General features: G+C 50.3%; 1 protein-coding gene across 4 annotated transcripts in view; it reads left to right on the top strand.

Moving 5' to 3' along the window:
- Positions 1-1800: 1800 nt before the first annotated feature.
- LOC132686113 (protein FAM163A) overlaps positions 1801-18341 on the top strand; it is a 79620-nt gene continuing 63079 nt past the window's right edge. Inside the window, exon 1 of one of the 4 annotated variants that reach the window (XM_060643667.3) lies at positions 1801-2221. The gene's annotated coding sequence lies outside the window, so the exon portion shown is untranslated. Of the gene's footprint in view, positions 2222-2263; positions 2391-2609; positions 2764-18341 lie in introns of those variants that run through there. The other 3 variants (XM_060643663.3, XM_060643666.3, XM_060643664.3) reach the window with 3 other exon arrangements.

Here is an 18341-nt window from a genome sequence, read left to right on the forward strand (position 1 = left end):
TATCTAATAAAGTTAAATAGAAACATACCTTATAGCCCAGCAGTTCCACCCCAAGGTATACCCTAAAGAAAAGTTTGCATTAAAAAATTTTTTTTAACGTTTATTAATTTTTGAGAGACAGAGACAGAGTATGAGCGGGGAAAGGGCAGAGAGAGAGGGAGACGCAGACTCTGAAGCAGGCTCCAGGCTCTGAGCTGTCCGCACAGAGCCTGACGCTGGGCTTGAACCCACAAACCATGAGATCATGACCTGAGCCGAAGTCGGACGCTCAACTGACTGAGCCACCCAGGCGCCCCAAGAAAAGTTTGCATTTAGACACCAGGAGATATACACAAGAATGTTATTAGCAGTATTACAGTAGCAGCCCCAACTACAACTATATGCAACAAAAATAACCCCACGAACATGACCAAGTGAAAGAACAAGCCAGCTACACATGAAAAATCCATGCTATATTATTCCATTTACAGAGATTACAAAAACAAGGAAACTAAACTACAGTGTTTAGGGATGCATAACAAGCTAATGAAACCAAAAAGATATATAAGGAAGTGATTACTATAAAGTCAGGATGGCTGTTGCTTGCGGGGGAAGGGAAGGGCTCAGGAAAACAAATGGGGGCGTTTGTAGGGTGATGTCAATGACCTGGGTGAATACACCAGTTTGGTTTATGATGATTGGTTAGGCTGTACATATACTTCATTTTCACTTTCCTCTCTTGTGTCATTGTGTACAACAAAATAACACGTCTCTTAATATTTCACTTTTGTCTCTGAGAAGAAGTGAGGCCAGGAAGGAATGTAGGCGTGAGGTTTGACTGGGTGAGAAAAGGCAGCACGTCAAGATCCGAGGTCAAAATTTAAAACCTGGGAAGAGAAGGAGGAAAAATGTGGAGTGTTGAAGCAACAGTAAATCTTCTGGAATGAGCAGGTGGGTAGCTTTCCTTTGGATATGATATGTTTTATATATAAATATTATATATCATAAATAAATATAAGAAAAAATATATATTTAAATAGTGGTTTAGGAATAATAAAGGTTGCTCCAAGTGCTAAATTTCTTACTCCTCTCCGTTACAAGTTGGACCTGGGCTGAGGGATCAACGTTTTTCTTTCTTCCTGTTTGAGAAATTGATACAGTGTTCGCGTTTGCTTTGAATCCTCCAGACTGTCCAGAGTATGAAGAGGAAAATATATTTGATGTGGGGAACACGGCCCCCCACCCCCGAGCATTAATTTGGGTGACCCCCTTTCCTCCTCCCCTGTCTTCAGTCCAAGACTGGAGAGCAGGGTCAGGAGAAACATGAACAGATCTGAACAGGCAAAAGTTCCACACTGAGATGCTTTGGAGACGCTAAAAAGTGAGTTTCCTTCCATCTCACCCCACCTACCATGTTCTCCAGGCAGACTGATGTCAGAACTTATTGTCTGGGGGTACAGCACATAAGCTATTTGTAGAGTTTTAAAACACTAAAGGAGGGTAATTTAAAAGAAATCTAGAGCACCGTTAACGTTTTCTTCTCTTGCTGGGGGATGGGGAAGACATTGCGTCCCCTTCCCTGCCTTTTCCTGCTAGATCTCGCCGTCACACTTCCAATTACAGATTGACTCCCTCTCTGCCCGCTACAAAGACGGGGTACCCCTCAACGGCGGGGGCACCCAGGTGTGACTGGACTTCCAGGGAACAGTGCTGGCCAGAAATAGGGAAGCAGATGAGCCTTTCAGGCGGCTCTCCAGGCAAAGTCCGGTGGACAGCGACACACCCTGGTCCTTAAAACTATCATTCCCACGGGATTTTCAGTGCTGGACTTGAGCTGTGGCACACAGAGTTCCCTGTATAAGGCGTTCCTAGGGGGCCCGACTCCTGAGCTTACATTTCTTAGGCGAAAAGGCAGTGGAGCTACGGGAAGGCTCTTTGGAAGACGCCAGCCTGCTCTGCTTGGTCCCTTCCCTCCGCCCTCGTGCAAGCAGCCTCTCTCGTGGGGGATTCTCCCAGGACTGGGGCCAGCGCCAATCAGGTGGCTCGGTACCTGCCCCCAGCCCGGGCCACCTGGAGGGGCGTTGAGGCTGTCGGCTCCGTGCAGGGGCAGTTCTCAGAGCGCCGGGGAACGCACAGGAGCCTCACGTGGGCAGCCCCAGGCCCAGGCGCTCAGCAGGACGCGCGCAGACCGGGTGCCAGCCCAACGCGCGAGTGGACGCCGGAAAGGAGCTGCTCAGTCGCGGTAACGGGTTAGGGTGCTCCTCGAGCGAGGTTCCCCGAAGGAAGAAAAGGAGGGACGGGGCGGAGCGGGGCGGGCCGAGGATTCCTTCCCCGCCCCCCACCGGGGCGCCCGGCTCCGCGCGGGGAGGTGCCGGGCCGGGGCGTACTTCCGAGGGCGCCTTAGCACCGGGGTAAGCGCGCCCCGGGGCCACCTTCTCCGCGCGCCCCTATCTTGACCGCGGCCGTGCCGGACTGGGTCTGGGTCGCCGCTTGGCTCTCCCGCTCCGCACCGCGGGCCGCGCGCTCCGAGGGGGTGGGGGTGGCGGTGGACGTCTCCGGCCTCGTGGCCAGGCCGCCGGTCGCGCTGTCCCCGCCTCGGGGCTGGACTTGCCGAGTCCCCGTCCCCGCCTGCGTCGCTGCCGCGCGCTCCTGCTCCGCGAGCGCCTTCCGCCGGCCGGAGCGCACACGGACCCGGCAGCCGCGCCTCGGCGCCCGCCAGCACCCGGGAGCATGCGGCGGCCCGGGCCCGCGACGCTGCACGCTCGGCGGGACCGCGGGGCGCGCGTGAGTGAGCCGGGCCGGGGCTGAGCACCGCGGTGGGTGGGTGCGGGGCGGGCGGCCGGGACGCTCCGCCGCCGTCGGTCTGTGCGTGCGGGTTCCTCCGAGCGCGCGGGCGCCTCTGCGCCAGCCCTGCACCCTGGTGATCCTGCTCAAGTTTGACCATGCTAGGAGGGCGGAGGTGTGTTCGCGGTGCGGGGTCGCCATCTCTGCCAGGCCGTCCGGGTCCAAGACAGCCGGCACCGACGTCTGCCTAAGGGACAGAGAAACCGGACTGTCACCCGGGCCGCTGTCCGTTTCCTCCCGAGGAGGGAGCTTGCGTTCCGCACCCCTATCCCCAGGGCCGTGCGCGGCGGGCTGGGCTGGGGGCGCCGGCCACATCGAAGCTTCGCTCAGCGGCCGGAGGAGGGTTTGGCTCAAATAGAGCAGGGCAGGAGCGGAGAGCAGTGTCGGGCTAGGCCCGGCGTCCCCCTGCTCCCGTCCTCTTCACCCTAGCTGGCTGGGGTGGCTTGGGTAGAGTGCCCAGCGCGGCGCCCCGGAGACCTCCTGCCCGGGTGGCTTCGTCCGGTCTCTGCGCTTCCCGAGGCCGCGAGGGAGGGCAGGGATGGAGCTCGGTCTTCTCTGTCGGTGCCCTTGGGCTGCATACACCACCCGTGCTTTTCTGTCACACTTGGGCATTCCTCTTCTCTGGGTGGAACTGTGGGGCCCCAGAAGTTCGCTCTTCCTAGCAAGTTGGCCGCGGCGGGAAGGTGGTGGGGGGCAGGTGTGCGACCGCAGGCAGCCCCCACTCCCCCCTGCAGTCAGTTGAGGCACTTTCTCCCGTCCTTTCCAGTCTGCCCAGCCCGGGACCCTCCTTGAGGAGGCCACACTCATGGCCCGGGGCTGGAGGACCCGGGTTGGAGCTGGGGGTTCAGTGCAACTGGCAAGGGTGACGTCTACGTAGTCGGATCTCTGTGCCCTGTCCCGCGTCCTCCAGTGGTTGAGCCAGACTCACGTTTTATACCGCGTGAGAAACAATGATGGGGGGACTTCAGATCTGGAAAAGTGCACTTTGCCTGAGATTTGCTGCGATTTGGGGTGTTCTTAGGGGGGTAGAGTGGGGGTGGAAGGCAACTTCCTTTCTGTGCTAATAAAGTGCTTGGAAGTACATTTGGCCCCTGCCCCTTCCCTTTATACTGGCAGAGGTGGATCAAAGGGGAGAAAGAGCAAAGGCATATTCTCTGGGAGCAATGATAATTTCTCAGACCCCTCTCCAGAGGTTCCAGCTCTGGTGTCTGTAGGGATCTAAACCAGTACGTAGAGACAGGGGTCGTGTTGGCACTCCGGGTGGCTCAGCTGTGGTCTTAGGCAAATCAGCTGCACCCTCCTCACAGTTCCCCCTACTCACAAGCAGAGCAGGGGCAGGATTTCTGCCCTCCTGGGGAGATGACCATGAGTGAATGAGAGAGGACCATGTGTGAATGGGAGAAGCCTCTGAAGTCCTCTGGGGGTGGGGGTAGGGTGTGTGTGTCATATGCATGGGTAGAAACCCTGGTGGTGGGTTTCACTGGCATTCCTGCCAGAACCAGAAATTTGCATTTAGTGACCTTATCAAAACCAGTGCTCAGGAAAGGCAGAATGGGCTCCAGTGCTGACGAGAGCAAGTGCCTCACATTTTGCTCAAGGATCTCTGCTTTGTCTCCACTGTGCCCATCTGTAATTGGAAATGAGCTCTGCTTAGCTCAGAGCAGCTTCAGTCTGAGCGCAAACATCATCCGGCAACAGGGGGGCCTGTCTTGGCACGGAAACGACCCACCCTCACCCAGAGACCCAGGGTAGGATTTTAGTGATGTCTCCCGATAACCTTGGAAAGGAGGCTGGCGGCAGGGGGTTGGGGGGTGGGGAGATCATAGCAGAAACTGGGAATCGTCTTGGTGGCCCCTTTATCCTCAGAATGGCCCTGGCTGGTCTCGTCAGTTGTGGAAAGTGCCCCGAGGTTTAGAATTTGGCCTGATGATCATTAGCACTAAGGAAAACTGCCACCACGTATTGAGTACTTTCTATATGTCAGACACAAGGCTCTGCTAAATCAATATTATTGTCCCTGTATTTCACACGAGGAGGCTGAGTTTGGGAGAGGTTAAATAACTTGCTAAGACCCTAAAGTGAGTCCGTGGCAGAGCTGTTCTGTGAAGCCAGGTGTCTCAGTTCCAAAGCCCCCTGCTCCCTCCACATGGCTGTTCTTCTCCCATTAGGAACGGACACATGTGGTAGCTGAAAATCCAGAACCGTTGTGAATAAACACTATTTGGAGGTGCAAGAGATGTTTGTGACCCCGTTAGGCTTTAGGGAAAGTGCTGGCCAGGTAAAACTGCTTGCTCTTCGTTCCCTCTAGGACCCATGGGTTTAATCATACACAAAGGATTGATCCTTTAACATGTAGACTGCAAACTGGCGGCAGTAGGGCAATGGCCTACTTATTTCCCTTTCTGTTAGCAAACATCAAGAAGATGGATAAACTGCTAATGAGATTCTAGAAAAACAGCCCCTCCATACATTGCTGTTGGAAGAGTAAATGGGTACAACTTCTTTGGAGGGTGTTTTAGAACCATCTACCAAAATTAGAAATGCCCATGCCATCGGACCCAGTGATTCCATTTTTAGGGGTTGAACTTGTCCTTACACTTGCCCATGGGCACAAAGACATATGTACAGTGTAGCACTGAAAGTATAGCACTGAAAGAACAATCCACGTGCTCATCAAAGATGAACTTGCAGAATATCTTGTGGCACCTCCAGGCAGTTGGATACTGTGCTATTCATTCATAAAAAGAGACTTGGGAATTTCTCTGTAACTGACATGGAATGATTTCCAAGATATATGGCTAAGTGGAAAACATGCATAGAGTTCTCTATGATGCTGTTTATGTTATAAAAGAGGAGGAAGAAGGATAATTCCAAGATGTTTGCTTGTGTATGCATAGGTATGTCCAAAAAACCTGATAAGATCTGTTGCCTTCAGGAAGAGCAGACCTTTAAACCCTTCTGTACCCTTTCAATTCGGAACCATAGGGATGCATTAACTATTTAAAAAAAATTTTTTTAACGTTTATTCATTTTTGAGACAGACAGAGCATGAACAGGGGAGGAGCAGAGAGAGAGGGAGACACAGACTGAAACAGGCTCCAGGCTCTGAGCTGTCAGCACAGAGCCCAACGCGGGGCTCGAACTCACAGACCGTGAGATCATGACCTGAGCCGAAGTCGGACGCTTAACCGACCAAGCCACCCAGGCGCCCCAGATGCATTAACTATTTTAAAAAATCCTCTTTCCTTGTCCTGTGCCTGATACATTCCCTCAAGCTCTTCTCCGGGTGAACGGTGTGGAAGTGGCACCCCCACCCTCAGCTTGCTTGAGGGGTTCCCTTTGGGGTAAAAGCCAAAGGTCCCTGAGAACACACAGGGTCCCTCAGCTCTGGGCCATCCAGAATTCCTTTAAATACGTGGGTTGTGCTTGGAAAGCTGGAGGGAGAGGTGCCTTTAGACACCTTTCTGAGGTGGGTAGGCAAGATATGACCCTCTGGCCTTGAAAACAATATGAAGAAGTAGAAACTTTTTTGCCCTAATATTCCCTTATACAAGAGAAACTGCCAGCACCGGGGTAGCCTCAGTGGGGCCAGGGGTGGGCGGGAGTAGGGGGAGCACTGTGCCTCGTCATCAGTGAGGGCAGTAAGTCTATTTCTGGTGTTGTATTTGGACTTCAGAAAGGAGAGGGAGAGAGATACACTTGAATGAAAAGTTTTGAAAATTATTCTGGGGTCTCGGGCTGTTTTGTCCCAGAGGAAGGAAGAAGGTTATTGACGCAGCTGTAATGGCATCAGTTGGTATGTTCTGGAATGCCCCTTTGGGTGTCTCCCATCAGCACAGATGTCCAGCCCCTGCCCTGCTCCCCAGCCAAGAATTCCCTTCTGCTGATCACCTACCGTGGAGGCTGCTGGATGCATGAAGGGGATGGGAGCAAGTATTAGGAACTGACTTCCCTCCTTCAGGTAAACACGCTGTTGAATAGCAGAAGCAGAAGAAAGACTTTGTTCCAGCCACACGAGAAGGGACCTTCCAGTAGGTGGGAAGCCTTCGTTAGGAACTTTCTGTGTGCAGGTACTCCGCTAAGCACTCTGCCTACATCATCTCATTTAATCTCCTGATCGGGTATGTGTGAGAGCCCAGGCTCTTTGCCACCAAGCAGCACCTTTTTTGCTCTTTCTTCGATGACTTTCTTTCCTGCATAGTAACCTGCACCAGAGACACAAGAGCATCCCAGGTGCTCGGAGACTTGGTTTGGGTTATAACAGTGTGTAGCTGAGCACTACATACTTTGATGGATGAGCTGGAATATTTGCAGTCTGGGTAGGTTTGTACAGGGCACAGTTCAGGGACAAAGCAGTCAGCATTCTTGGTTCAGGGTCCCATCTTTCCTGCTTCTGTCTCTGTGTGTACATTAGGGCCAGGCCGAGTGGACTGTGAGTGTGATGTTCCCCAGGGATGGAAGGAGGAAAGGGAGTGCTTGTGAGGGTCGGTGTCTGCGCCCAAGGAAGAAGGTGGGCAGGGTGGCCCCTGAACCCCCCAGGTCTGTGCTGGGGGTCTGTCTGCTATTTGGCAGAAACAGCCTGAGAGCCAAGGGCCTGGCTCATTGCACACCTTTTTCCTCCCACACAGCTTGTTGGCCAGGGCTCGCCTCTGACTCCCACTCCACTTCAAAAAGAAACCGCTCGAATTTTCCCCCAAATGAATTCTAGCACAAAGGCAGCTACTGCTGTGGGGTTGAGAGCAAGAAGCTGGGCTAGGCTCTCAGCTAAGTCTGCCAGAACCTAGCCATGAGGGAGAAAGCCAGACGCCTGAATGGTTTGTTTTTAAAAAGTCCTCTTATGATACCCCAAAAATGATGTTTGCACAGCAGAGCAAAATAGTAGTGGACGATCAGTGTAATACATGCCAGAAAGTGAGTATTGCTCAAGGCACTGGGAAGACTGAAAGATGAGCAAGCCGTGGTTCCTGGGCTCGAGTTGCCCACAAGGCAGTGTGGGAGAGGAACATTCGCGTCAGCAGCAGGATCCTGCAGACTGAAGAAGCATGTGCTAAGTAGAGGTACAAATGGCATGTGGTCAGGTGTCGAGGGGTGACCGTGAGCCAGAGGCTGGCCCCAGTAATTTGGTAGATTGTTAAGGTCTTTTTTGGAGGAAGTGATTTTTGAGCTGGGCTTTGAAGGTTAAGTATGATTTTGATAGACAAGCTCAGAAGAAAGGGCAGAAGAGGCCAAGAGAACGGTTTCGGTAGAATATGGAGCGTTTGAAGATACATTCATATCAGTAATGTCATTATTTACTCAACTTCTGCCACAGACATAATACATGGCATTTTCAGGTGCTTACAGAGTAAAACTGTTTATGTCCCCATAAGATAGGCAATCACAATGATTTTTTTTTTTTTTTTTTTTTTTTTTTTTTTTTTGGTGGTAAATCAACAGAGCTTGATGACGGATTAGATATTAGAAGGGCTTCTCGGAGGCACAAGGCTCTAAAACCATATTAGGCTTCTATCAGATTCATTTTACTTGTTAAAATAACAACGGGTGATATCGGACGTGTGTGAACTCGACATGTCAGTCCTATCAAACCACTGAATGACCATGAGCTTTCCAGTGGGGAGGCAGCGGGGTGCCAGGAATGGGGGCTCCAGTTCTGCCTCAGCATTTTATTCTGTGTTCACTCATGTATTCACTCGTTCATTTATTCCTATGGGCAATGAAGATGATCCATGTGCCCGAGCCAAGTGCTGGGCTGGCTGGGGGCAGGGGTGAGTGGAGAGAGAGAGAGAGGGAGAGGGGGAGAGAGAGAGAGACAGACAGAGAGAAGGGAAAGTCAAGGGCCCTGTAGCCTCCAGGAGCTTGTAGTACACGGGAGATATCACAGGAGAAGGTGATAAATGCCATAGTAAAAATAGCAACAAAAGGCTGTGGGAAAACGTAATATGTGCTCAATAAATGCTTGTTGCTAAAACACATAAACATCATGATCGGCAGTACCAGATATCACCAAGAGAACAAATCAGAGGGCTAAAAATATTTCTTTGGATTTGGCCAGTGGGTCTCAAAACACTTGTTCATGTCATGAAACCCATGGAAATTATGGTGCTTGCTGGAGAATACCATAGAATTTTGAAAGGGCTGAATATATAATTTTGAGCTAAATCAGAGAGCATCTTATGCTAGATTCTACTACAGGCATAGAATAGCAGACACCAAGTTTTAAGAAAGAAAACTTTATGAAACAAAAGCCTTAAATTGAGGATATTCTGTGAGTTAATTTTTTTTTTTTCTATGAATCGGGGAAAGCCTGCCAAGATTCTATTTTAGTGCAGGAAACCCTCAGTCCAGCTGGTAGAACACCAGGGATCCACAGGCGCATAGTTTTGGCAGTTTGAAGGTTGTTGATGACTCTAGCAAGGGCAATTTCAGGAGAGTAATGAGGCCAGAAGCCCGATAGAATTGGGTTGCATTTTCATGATGTCAACCAAGTATTTATTGAATGTCACAGGGGATACAGTGTGTGTGTGTGTGTGTGTGTGTGTGTGTGTGTGTGTGTTGGAGAAACCAGAACTGTCAAAGTCCCAGCCTTCATGGAGCTTGAAGTCATTCAGGGAAACAAACTTGTCACAAAGTAAATGTAAAGTGCCACTTATACAAGCAATAAAGTGGAGGTCCATGGCATTGTCAGGGTGTTTCATAGGAGGTCTGGGCCGCTCAGGGAGGATCTGGGAAGTCATCCTGGGGAAATGATAGTTCAGTAGTCCTGGAGAGTGAGTAGGAGAGAAGGAAGTGAGTGGGGTTTTAGACCTGAGAGAGGATATTCTGGGAATGGGGGAGGGTCTTGGCTAGAGCAGGCATAGCATTTTGAGGTGCCAAAGGCCAGTGGCCTGGGGTGCCTAGAGGGAGAGGGAGAAGCATGTGAGATGAACAGGAGAGGCAGGAGGGAGTTAGAACACTCAGTCTTATCAGCCACGGTAGGGATTCTGATGTTGATTCTACAGGAACAGGTAATCACAGAAGTACTTAAGCAGGAGGGTGATATAGTCAGATTTCCTACTTTAGGAAGATCTCTGTGGCTGTAGGGTGTGGACAGTATATTTGAGGTGGCCAAGGGAAGATCCGGGGAGACATCTCGAGAGATGGTTGTTTACATTGGGACATTTGTAGTGGAGAGAGAAAGAAGACAGAGTTGAGAGGTTTAGAAGTGAAATGGACAAGAAGTGATGGTTTGGTCAGAAGGGAGTTTTGGGGACGAGCCCTGGGCTCCCAGCTATGTAGCGGTGGATAGGGGTACCATTTCCTGACACAAATGACATGAGTTCAGTCTCGGCATGTTGTGCTTGAGGAGCCTTTGAACCATCTGGGTGGAGGGAGAGCGGCCAAGGGGATATATGGGCAGGAGTTTGAAGGAGAGGTCTGGGCAGGATCTATGCCCCCATAAGCTGTCAACATCCAGCTCCATGGCATGGAGGAGGCTGCCGAGGAAGGAAGGACAGGCTTAGAAGAGAAGGCCTGGGGTTAACTTCGAGTTAGGATGGGCCTAGAAAGGAAGCAGAGAAGGATGATCTAGAGAGATAGGAGAAAAGCCAGGAGTGGGAAATGTCACGAAAACCAAGGGCAGAGTGTTTCTTGAATAAGAGAAGAGGAAGCATAGTCCATTATGATGAGGACCAATGAAAGTCCATTGGCTTCAGAAACAGAGATCACAGGTGATTTAAACAATAGTTTCAGGGATGTGATGGGCAAAAGTCAGACTGTAGTTGGCGGAGGGGGAAGTAGACACTGAATGTGCAAATAAGTCTTTCCAGAGGTTTGGAGAGGTGGGGTGGTTTTGTTCTGTTTTAATGGGGGACAGTTGAGCACCTTTACATGGCAGTGTGAAGGATCCAGTTGAATGGAAAAGCTATCGGTTCAAGGAAGGATAATTCATAATGTGAGGTCCCTAAGAAAAATGGGTGGACAGCATCAACCAAGCAGGTGGAGGGAATAGGCCTTAGGATGGAGAGGGGCCATGCTCTGGGATAACTGGAGAGAAGGAGGGGAGGAGAAGGCTCATGCCTGTTTGTTTTTATGAGATGGTGGAAGATGAGGATGTTTCCATCTGATGAAGAGAAGGAAGGATGGTAAGAGGGGAGAAAGGATGGAGGACGTTTACTTTAGAATGGGGGTGGTGAGAACAGTGAAGAGAGAAGGGGTGAAGACACTAGTCAAAGGTGATACTAGTCGAGCATGTATTAGCCGGGTGACATTGAGTCCATTTTCTTACCTGTAAAATGGGAATGATACCCACGATGCTTACCCTACAGAGTTCTGCCTGGCACGTAGAACACCATCAACAAAGGCCTGCTGCTGTTCTGACTTTTCTTCTCACCGTCAGTGGCTAGCCTAGTGCTGAACACATAACTGGGTTTAGTATGAAAGAGTCATCAACACTTCCAGGTACTTAGTACCTAAAATTTAGACGGACGTCTCTCCTTACACCACTTGTCTCCCTTCCATCTGTAAAGCACCAGCCTCTTACCTTCTCTAAGCAATTGGAAGCTTTTCTGCTACTTAATGCTTAGGGATTCATTTATATGTGGTGCTTAGCCAGGGCAGATTCTATTAGGGGAGTTAAGCATATGGACAGGGCACTGGGCCAGGGTGAGAAGAGACGAGGTTCAATTAATTCAAGAGCCCAATCTCCTCTGGCCTCATTGATACACAGAGGACAGAGCATCTGTGGGACTCACGCCTTCATCACTTTCCTAATATCCAGTGAAGCCAACTCTGAACCAGGCCTGTACCCGGGGCTGAGATACAGAGATGAATAGGAATGGTTCCTGCCCTTGTGATATTAATGTGATCAGATAAATGTTGTAATGGCTGCATCCCATGCTGGGGAGCATAGAAGAAGGAGCCCTTGGCTGTGCCCGGGCTAGGCACGGAGGGCTTCCCAGAGGAGGTAGTGTTTGAGCTGGAATGTGAAGATCAACATCTTTGTAGAGCAGAAAAGGGAAACAGACAAGGAGGAAACATCTTTGCAGGTAAAAAGGGAAGTCTTTGGGGCCTTCAAGGCGCAGTTAGGCCCGGGAAGCTCAGGAGACGGTGGGGGGAAGCAGAGACTGAATTTGGTCCAGCAACGTCAGAGCAGGAAATGCCAGGCGATGGGGAGGGGGTGAGATACAGGACGGCAGGCTGGTGTTCTGCCTCCTGGCCTAAGGACCTGGAATTGAACCTGTGGGAGTGGTAGAGCCACTGGAGGTTTCTGAACAACGGCAGAGTGATTGGTCAAGGGTCAGTGGCGGTAGTCTAGGCGAGGGTTGACCGCAGGACAGTTTCAGTGATATGGGTCCAAGGTATGGTCATTGCTAGTGAATGAGTGAAATGAAACTAAAAGCCAGTGGCATTAAGGAAGTTGTGGAAATACGATGCTAGGGCGTTTGGAGAGGCCATCTTTGTGTGTATTGAAACTTTCTAGGATGATGACAGAACCTTAAATGAAGGGGGACAATTGCTAACGTCCTCAATGAGTGAGGGAGAGGCAGTGGTGTGGTGAAGGATAGAGTGAAGAATAATCAAATATCACGGACCTCAAAGGGATAAGGATTTTGACAAGATAACAGAAATGAAACACTCTAGACTCTAATTCTGGAAAACAGAATAAACTCCTGAAAGGACTGAACCGTTGTTTATTTCCAAGGCGAGGGGGCCACCAAAAAACAGGTGGAATGTATTTCCAAGCTGCTGGACCACTGAGTACCGCTCGAGGACACCCTACAACATCACAGATGGGTGCCCGCCGGTTCGAGATCTCAGAAATCAGCTGAGTCCTCGTGATGGCACCACGATCCATGATGCTGTCCTTGCTGGAGTCCATTTCCCAGGCCCCTCAGAGAATCATTTCCAACATCTTTGCTGAGGTCTTGCTGATACCAAGCATGTCCTCTCGTTGTGGCAGAGGAGTTAGGCACCCAGCACCCTTCACCTCAGGGGGCTGACAGCTCAACACCAGATTTCTCTTAGCAGATGGGTCTCATTGCCCGCTTTCTTCTCTGCTGGGCATACTCTGTACCCAGTGTTGTGCTGGGGACATTGGAGGAATCAGAAAAATCCGAGACATGGTCCGTGGCCTCAAAGATCTCAGGGTCTAAATAGAAAAGCCGGGCTGGCACACCTGGGACAGCGATGCCCTTTGTTGTTTGGTTTAAGGGAGAGGTGGTTGGGTGCAGGAAGGAAAGAAGGTAGATGTACTGCAACTGTCTAGTCAAGAGTTGAGACACATGGAAAAGACAGAGTAAGGAACCTAAAATGACCTGCAGATTTTTGAATGTGGGGAGTAGGCCTGGCAAGTGGGGGTGCCGTTCTGAGAGGCAGGAAGTACAACAGAGGAGAGACTTGCAAGGGCGGTGAAGAGCTCTGACTTGAAAATGGACAGTTTGCAGGCTCATTTATAAATGACACAAGTAGATGTGGAGCTCGGTTGCCTTTGTTGATGTGACTGTATTAAGAGTAAGTGTTTTAACAAAGGGGAAAAAGTTAATGAGGAGGCAGATGAAGACAATGGTCATAAAAGGATGGAGAACGGATGTACTTTAGAAACATTTAAGGGATAAAGTGAGCAAGATTTGGTGGCTGAGTGGATTTGAGGGGAGAGGTGGAGGGGGGAGACTGCAGTGATTCACACACCGCTGGGCTTGGGGACTGGGGGGATGGTGGTCCCATTAATTAGGGGGAGAAAGGCGGGAAGGCAAGCACTTTGAGGGGGAAGAGCAGGTGAGATGATGGCGTCTGTTGGAGGCCATTCGAATGAAAGATTCCCGTAGGATGGCTAAGTAGACTGTGTCCAAGCGCCAGTTGGTGGTGCAAGTCTGAAAACCAGGCCAGCAGAGCTCATAGCTCTGTGAATTGCCCATGGGCAGGCGAGGGCCTAAGGAAGGCATGGGAGGGCAAGAATGGAGCCTTGGGAAGGATTCACGTATAGGAGGGGAGTGGTGTAGAGGGGACAGTCTAAGAGGGAATAGTCGGGATGGCATGAGTTGAACCAGGAGAGGTAGTGTGATGAGTGGTTGATGAGGAGAAAAGTTAAGGGATAAAGAGTTTCAAGTAGGAGTGGGTAGTCAACGTACATTGTTTGGGAGGGACAGCACGCGGGTCATTGGAGATCTTTGTCAGAAGTGATTTCAGAGTAGCCGGTGGGAGCTGGAGGCGGATTTCAGTGAGTTCGCAATGAATAAGTTATGAGAAAATAGAGAAACAAGTGTACAGAAACATTTGAGGAGTTTTGCTGTGAAGAGGCAGAGAAATGCAGCAGTATCTGGATGATTATCATCCAGATGTGGAGACACCAAGTTTAGGCTTTTTAAAAAATGTTTATTTTTGAGAGAGAGAGAGCACAAGCAGAGGAAGGGGTAGAGAGAGAGAGGGACAGAGGATCCAAAGCAGGCTCTGCACTGACAGCAAAGAGCCTGATGGGGGGGCTCGAACTCAAACTGTGAGATCATGACCTGAGCTGAAGTCAGGCACTTAAGGAACTGAGCTACCCAGGCGCCCCAAGGCTTTTATTCCTAGTGGCTTTGTTGGGAAAGAGAAGAGAGACAGTTGGGATAGTAGCTATAGGGGGATGTGAGGTGAAGCGATGGGTTGTTTTCAGAGTGGAAGGAACTGGATCATGTCCATGGGCCAAGGGTTTAGAGATAAGAGAGGAAGTGGGAAGCCTGGACTGGAAGGAGAGCGGGAGGTGGGTGTTTGACGGGGAGAAAGCTGCAGTTTCTTGGAAACAGGCTTTTCGTGGTTTAGGAGAAGAACAATAGAAAGAAAAAACCTGCTCCCCTCCCACCCCATCAGCCTTCCCCCCCACCCCACCTGTGTGTCTGCTCATGCTCCCACTTATCTCAGACCTACCCTTACGAGGTAAGTTTGAGTAAGTGTGAAGGACACGGAGATTCTATGTCTCCGTAGACACTAGAAAGAGTTCTTTCCTGCCCCTTACCTCTCTTCACCTCATTAGCCACTTCATCGGAATTCCTGGCCTTCTGCACATCCATCCATCTGTCCAGGACTGACTTGGAGGAGGTATGAATTGGTAGGGCCGTGCAGGGTGTTACCAGGTGGCAAATGGCCACTTCCCGGAGTTCCTTGAGTCCCCCGCCCCTGGGGCTGCTCCCGCACCCTCCCTTAGGGCATCCAGACTCCCCACAGTCCAGCGACCAAAGGGAAAATGCCTCCTCTTCCCAGCTCCAGTGCTATGGTGGGCATCAGTTCTGATCGGTCCTGATGTGCCCTGCCGGTTATGAAATAGGTTTAATAACACCCCTTCATCACCTGTCAGTTTTTCCACCCAGCTCCCTATGGAGGGAGGCTCACCGCAGACACTGAGCCAGGTGCTGGAGATAAAATGGTGAAGAACGCAGGCAAGGTTTCTGCCTTTGTGGAAACTACAGTCTTGAGCAGTATTTTCTTTTTTCTTTTCTTTTCTTTTCTTTTCTTTTCTTTTCTTTTCTTTTCTCTTCTTTTCTTTTCTTCTCTTCTCTTTTGTTTTCTTTTCTTTTTTAAAAATGTTGATTTATTTATTTTGAGATAGAGAGAAAGATCACGAGTGGGGAATGGGCAGAGAGAGAGAGAGGGAGAGAGAGAATCCCAAGCAGGCTCCACAAGGTGAGCACAGAGCCAGATGTGGGGCTCAGTCCCACAAACCATGAGATCATGACCTGAGCCAAAATCAAGAGTCCGATGCTTAACCAGCTGAGCCCCCCAGGTGCCCCCATGAGCGGTATTTCTCAGTCGAATCACCACTGACACTTCTTTGTTGTGGGGGGACTGTCCTGTGCATCGTAGGGTGTTAGGCGGGATCTCTGGCTTCTGTGCGCCTAGATGCTAGCTGCACCCTCCCCCAGTTGCGACAGCCGGAAATATGTCCAGACATTGCTGAATGTCCCGTTGAGGGACGGAAACCCCCTCCCCCCATTGAGAGAATAAAAAGTATTATCAAACAGCTGATCACAAAAATAAAAACACAATTACCAAGTATAAAGATACCCTGACAAAACATAAGCGTGTGCCATGACAGAGGAAGAAAGGAGACTTATTTTAGGTTCAGTTATAAAGCAAGGCTTCCTGAACGAAGTAACCCTGAGGCAGAAGCCTGGGGGCTGAGAAGGAGCCAGTCACACGAGGAATGAGGGACTGAACGTCCCTGGTGGGAGAAGACCCCAATACAAGAAAGGGCCCTGGCTGTTTGAAGAACAGAAGGAAAGCTCGTTGGCTGGGGCTTAGGGACCAAAGGGGAGAGCGGTGCGAGATGAGACTGGAAAAATTAGTAGGGACTAGATTATGCTGGGCCTCATAAACTGTGTGTTTTAAGAGTAATTCAAATATTTGTGCAGTGTTGTTTTTTTTTAATTTTTTAAAATGTTTATTATTTTGAGAGAGAGACAGAGCATGAGTGGGGAGAGGGGGAGAGAGAGAGGGAGACACACAAGCAGGCTTCAGGCTCCGAGCTGTCAGCACAGAGCCTGATGCTGGGCTTGAACTCACAAACTGTGAGATCATGACCTGAGCCGAAGTCAGATGCTCAACCGACGCCCCTGTACAGTGTTTTAAGTAGGAATGAGACACACCCAGGCTGATGTCTGAAGATCATCTGTCTGCTGAGTGGCAGTCAGTCGGAAAAGGACTAAGTGGCCGAGGCAGGAGATGGGGGGTAGCCTGAAGCCTGGCACTGGAGACAGAGAGATATAGATGGACTTGAGATTTGCCCCACCTGTTCGTGATGTCTCACATATTTTGGCCATACTCAAGGGTTGGCAGTACTGGTTCTGGGACTGCCTTTATTCAGTAACATTTATTGAGCGCCCACTGTATGCCCAGCATGTAAGACACTGGCCCCGTCAGCTCCAAGTCTTGTAGGGACACGGACACAATGCGATCTGGGTGCAGAGGTGCGTGACCCTATAAGCGTGAGGTGCCACGGAAGTCTGTGGAGGTGGCGCTGGTCTGACCTGGGAGCGGGGAGGGTCAGGGAAAACTGGAAGAGGTGACACCTGCACCAGTTGATAAGAAAAAAATCAGTGAATCGAGTGAAGGGAAGAACGCACATGCCAGGCTTCGCACAACCTGGCAGAGACCCGGAGGGTGCAAACAGCATGGCGGGGCAGAGGCAGAAGACCCAGGGCAGGGACAGGTGGAGGAAGAGGCTGGAGGGGTCGGCAAGGGCCAGACCATGACAACAAACCCAACCTTTGGGCCTCAAGGGCCAACTGACAGTGCGGTGAAAACAGGAGCCGATGCAAGTGTGGGGGTTCCAGTCTAGTCTCTTGCAGGACACCCGCTCTTGCCACCAGAGGGTCCTGTCAAAGTCTAGAACTGCTGAAGGTCTGCCGGTGTTCCTCTCATCTCCTTTGTCCCCCGAGGCTCCCCACAATGGCTCCCTAGTGTCATCATCCCACCGGAGCCTGGCACACCAAGCGACATGTACTTTCATTGACTGCCACCCTCTAAACCCCTTCACTCACGCTGCTCCCAAAAATCCGAAAAGAGAAAACACAAGATTTTTTTCTCACAGTGAAAGTGATGAATAGCAACGGACCTGTTTAAAATAAGAAGGAATTTCTCCAGTAAACTGGCAGCCGCTTAAAATGATGTCGGAACATATTTTACCTGAAAAGATATTCATGACGTATTGTTCGATCATAAGGTGGAGCGAGTACGGAACCCCAGGGAGCAGAAGCGTGTGCGGGTGTGTGGAGGAGAGGATGACAAAGTGTTAACTGTGCTTATCTCCAAGTGGACAGAAGCACAGGGGATTTTCACTGTGGGTGTTCGACTCACCTATTTTTAAAATTTTCTAGTATGAGATTATTTTATGATAAGACATAAACAACATACAAAGCTGCCCTGGGGGTCTGGTTGGCAGGGCTCCCAAGAGTCCTTGACCTCTAGCTGGTTACCCTGACTGCTCGTTGTAGACACGGCAGTATTTTTCTCCAGGAGGGCTGCAAGCAAGACTAACTCGTTACATGCTTTCCGTCCCGAGGATGACAGGAGCCAGGAAGGCATAAAGTCTTGTTACAATGACAGGCAGCCAACAGCCCAGCCGGTAGCCTTGATGTCTGTGTGTTTATTTATTAACGGGACTTTATGTATCCATCCTCCACAAGCTCCAGGAGCTCCCCAGCTGACTCTGATACAGATCATATTCTGAAAATGGTACAGCCCATCAGTCAGCATAAAGACAGGGCTGGCTCACCAGAGGATTAACACAAAAAGAACACTGTCCTAGGAAGCAAAATGAACTGGAAGGAGTATTGACTGGGGCACAGCGTTAGGAGAAGGGAGTGTGGGGGAACAAGCTGGGTTCTTCAGTCACTTTTCTTAACCTGTCAATTATTGAATGCCTTTTCCCTGCCAAGCATGGAGTCTGTTTCTGTATATACTTTCTCCCGTTTAAACTTCCCGACGGTTCTTTATTTTTAAATTTTTTAATGTTTATTTATTTTTGAGAGGGAGAGAGACTGAGAGCAAGTGGGGGAGGACCAGAGAGA

This window comes from Panthera onca, chromosome F1, assembly GCF_046562875.1.
Source record: "Panthera onca isolate mPanOnc1 chromosome F1, mPanOnc1 haplotype 2, whole genome shotgun sequence".
NCBI classification, from domain to species: Eukaryota; Metazoa; Chordata; class Mammalia; order Carnivora; family Felidae; genus Panthera; species Panthera onca.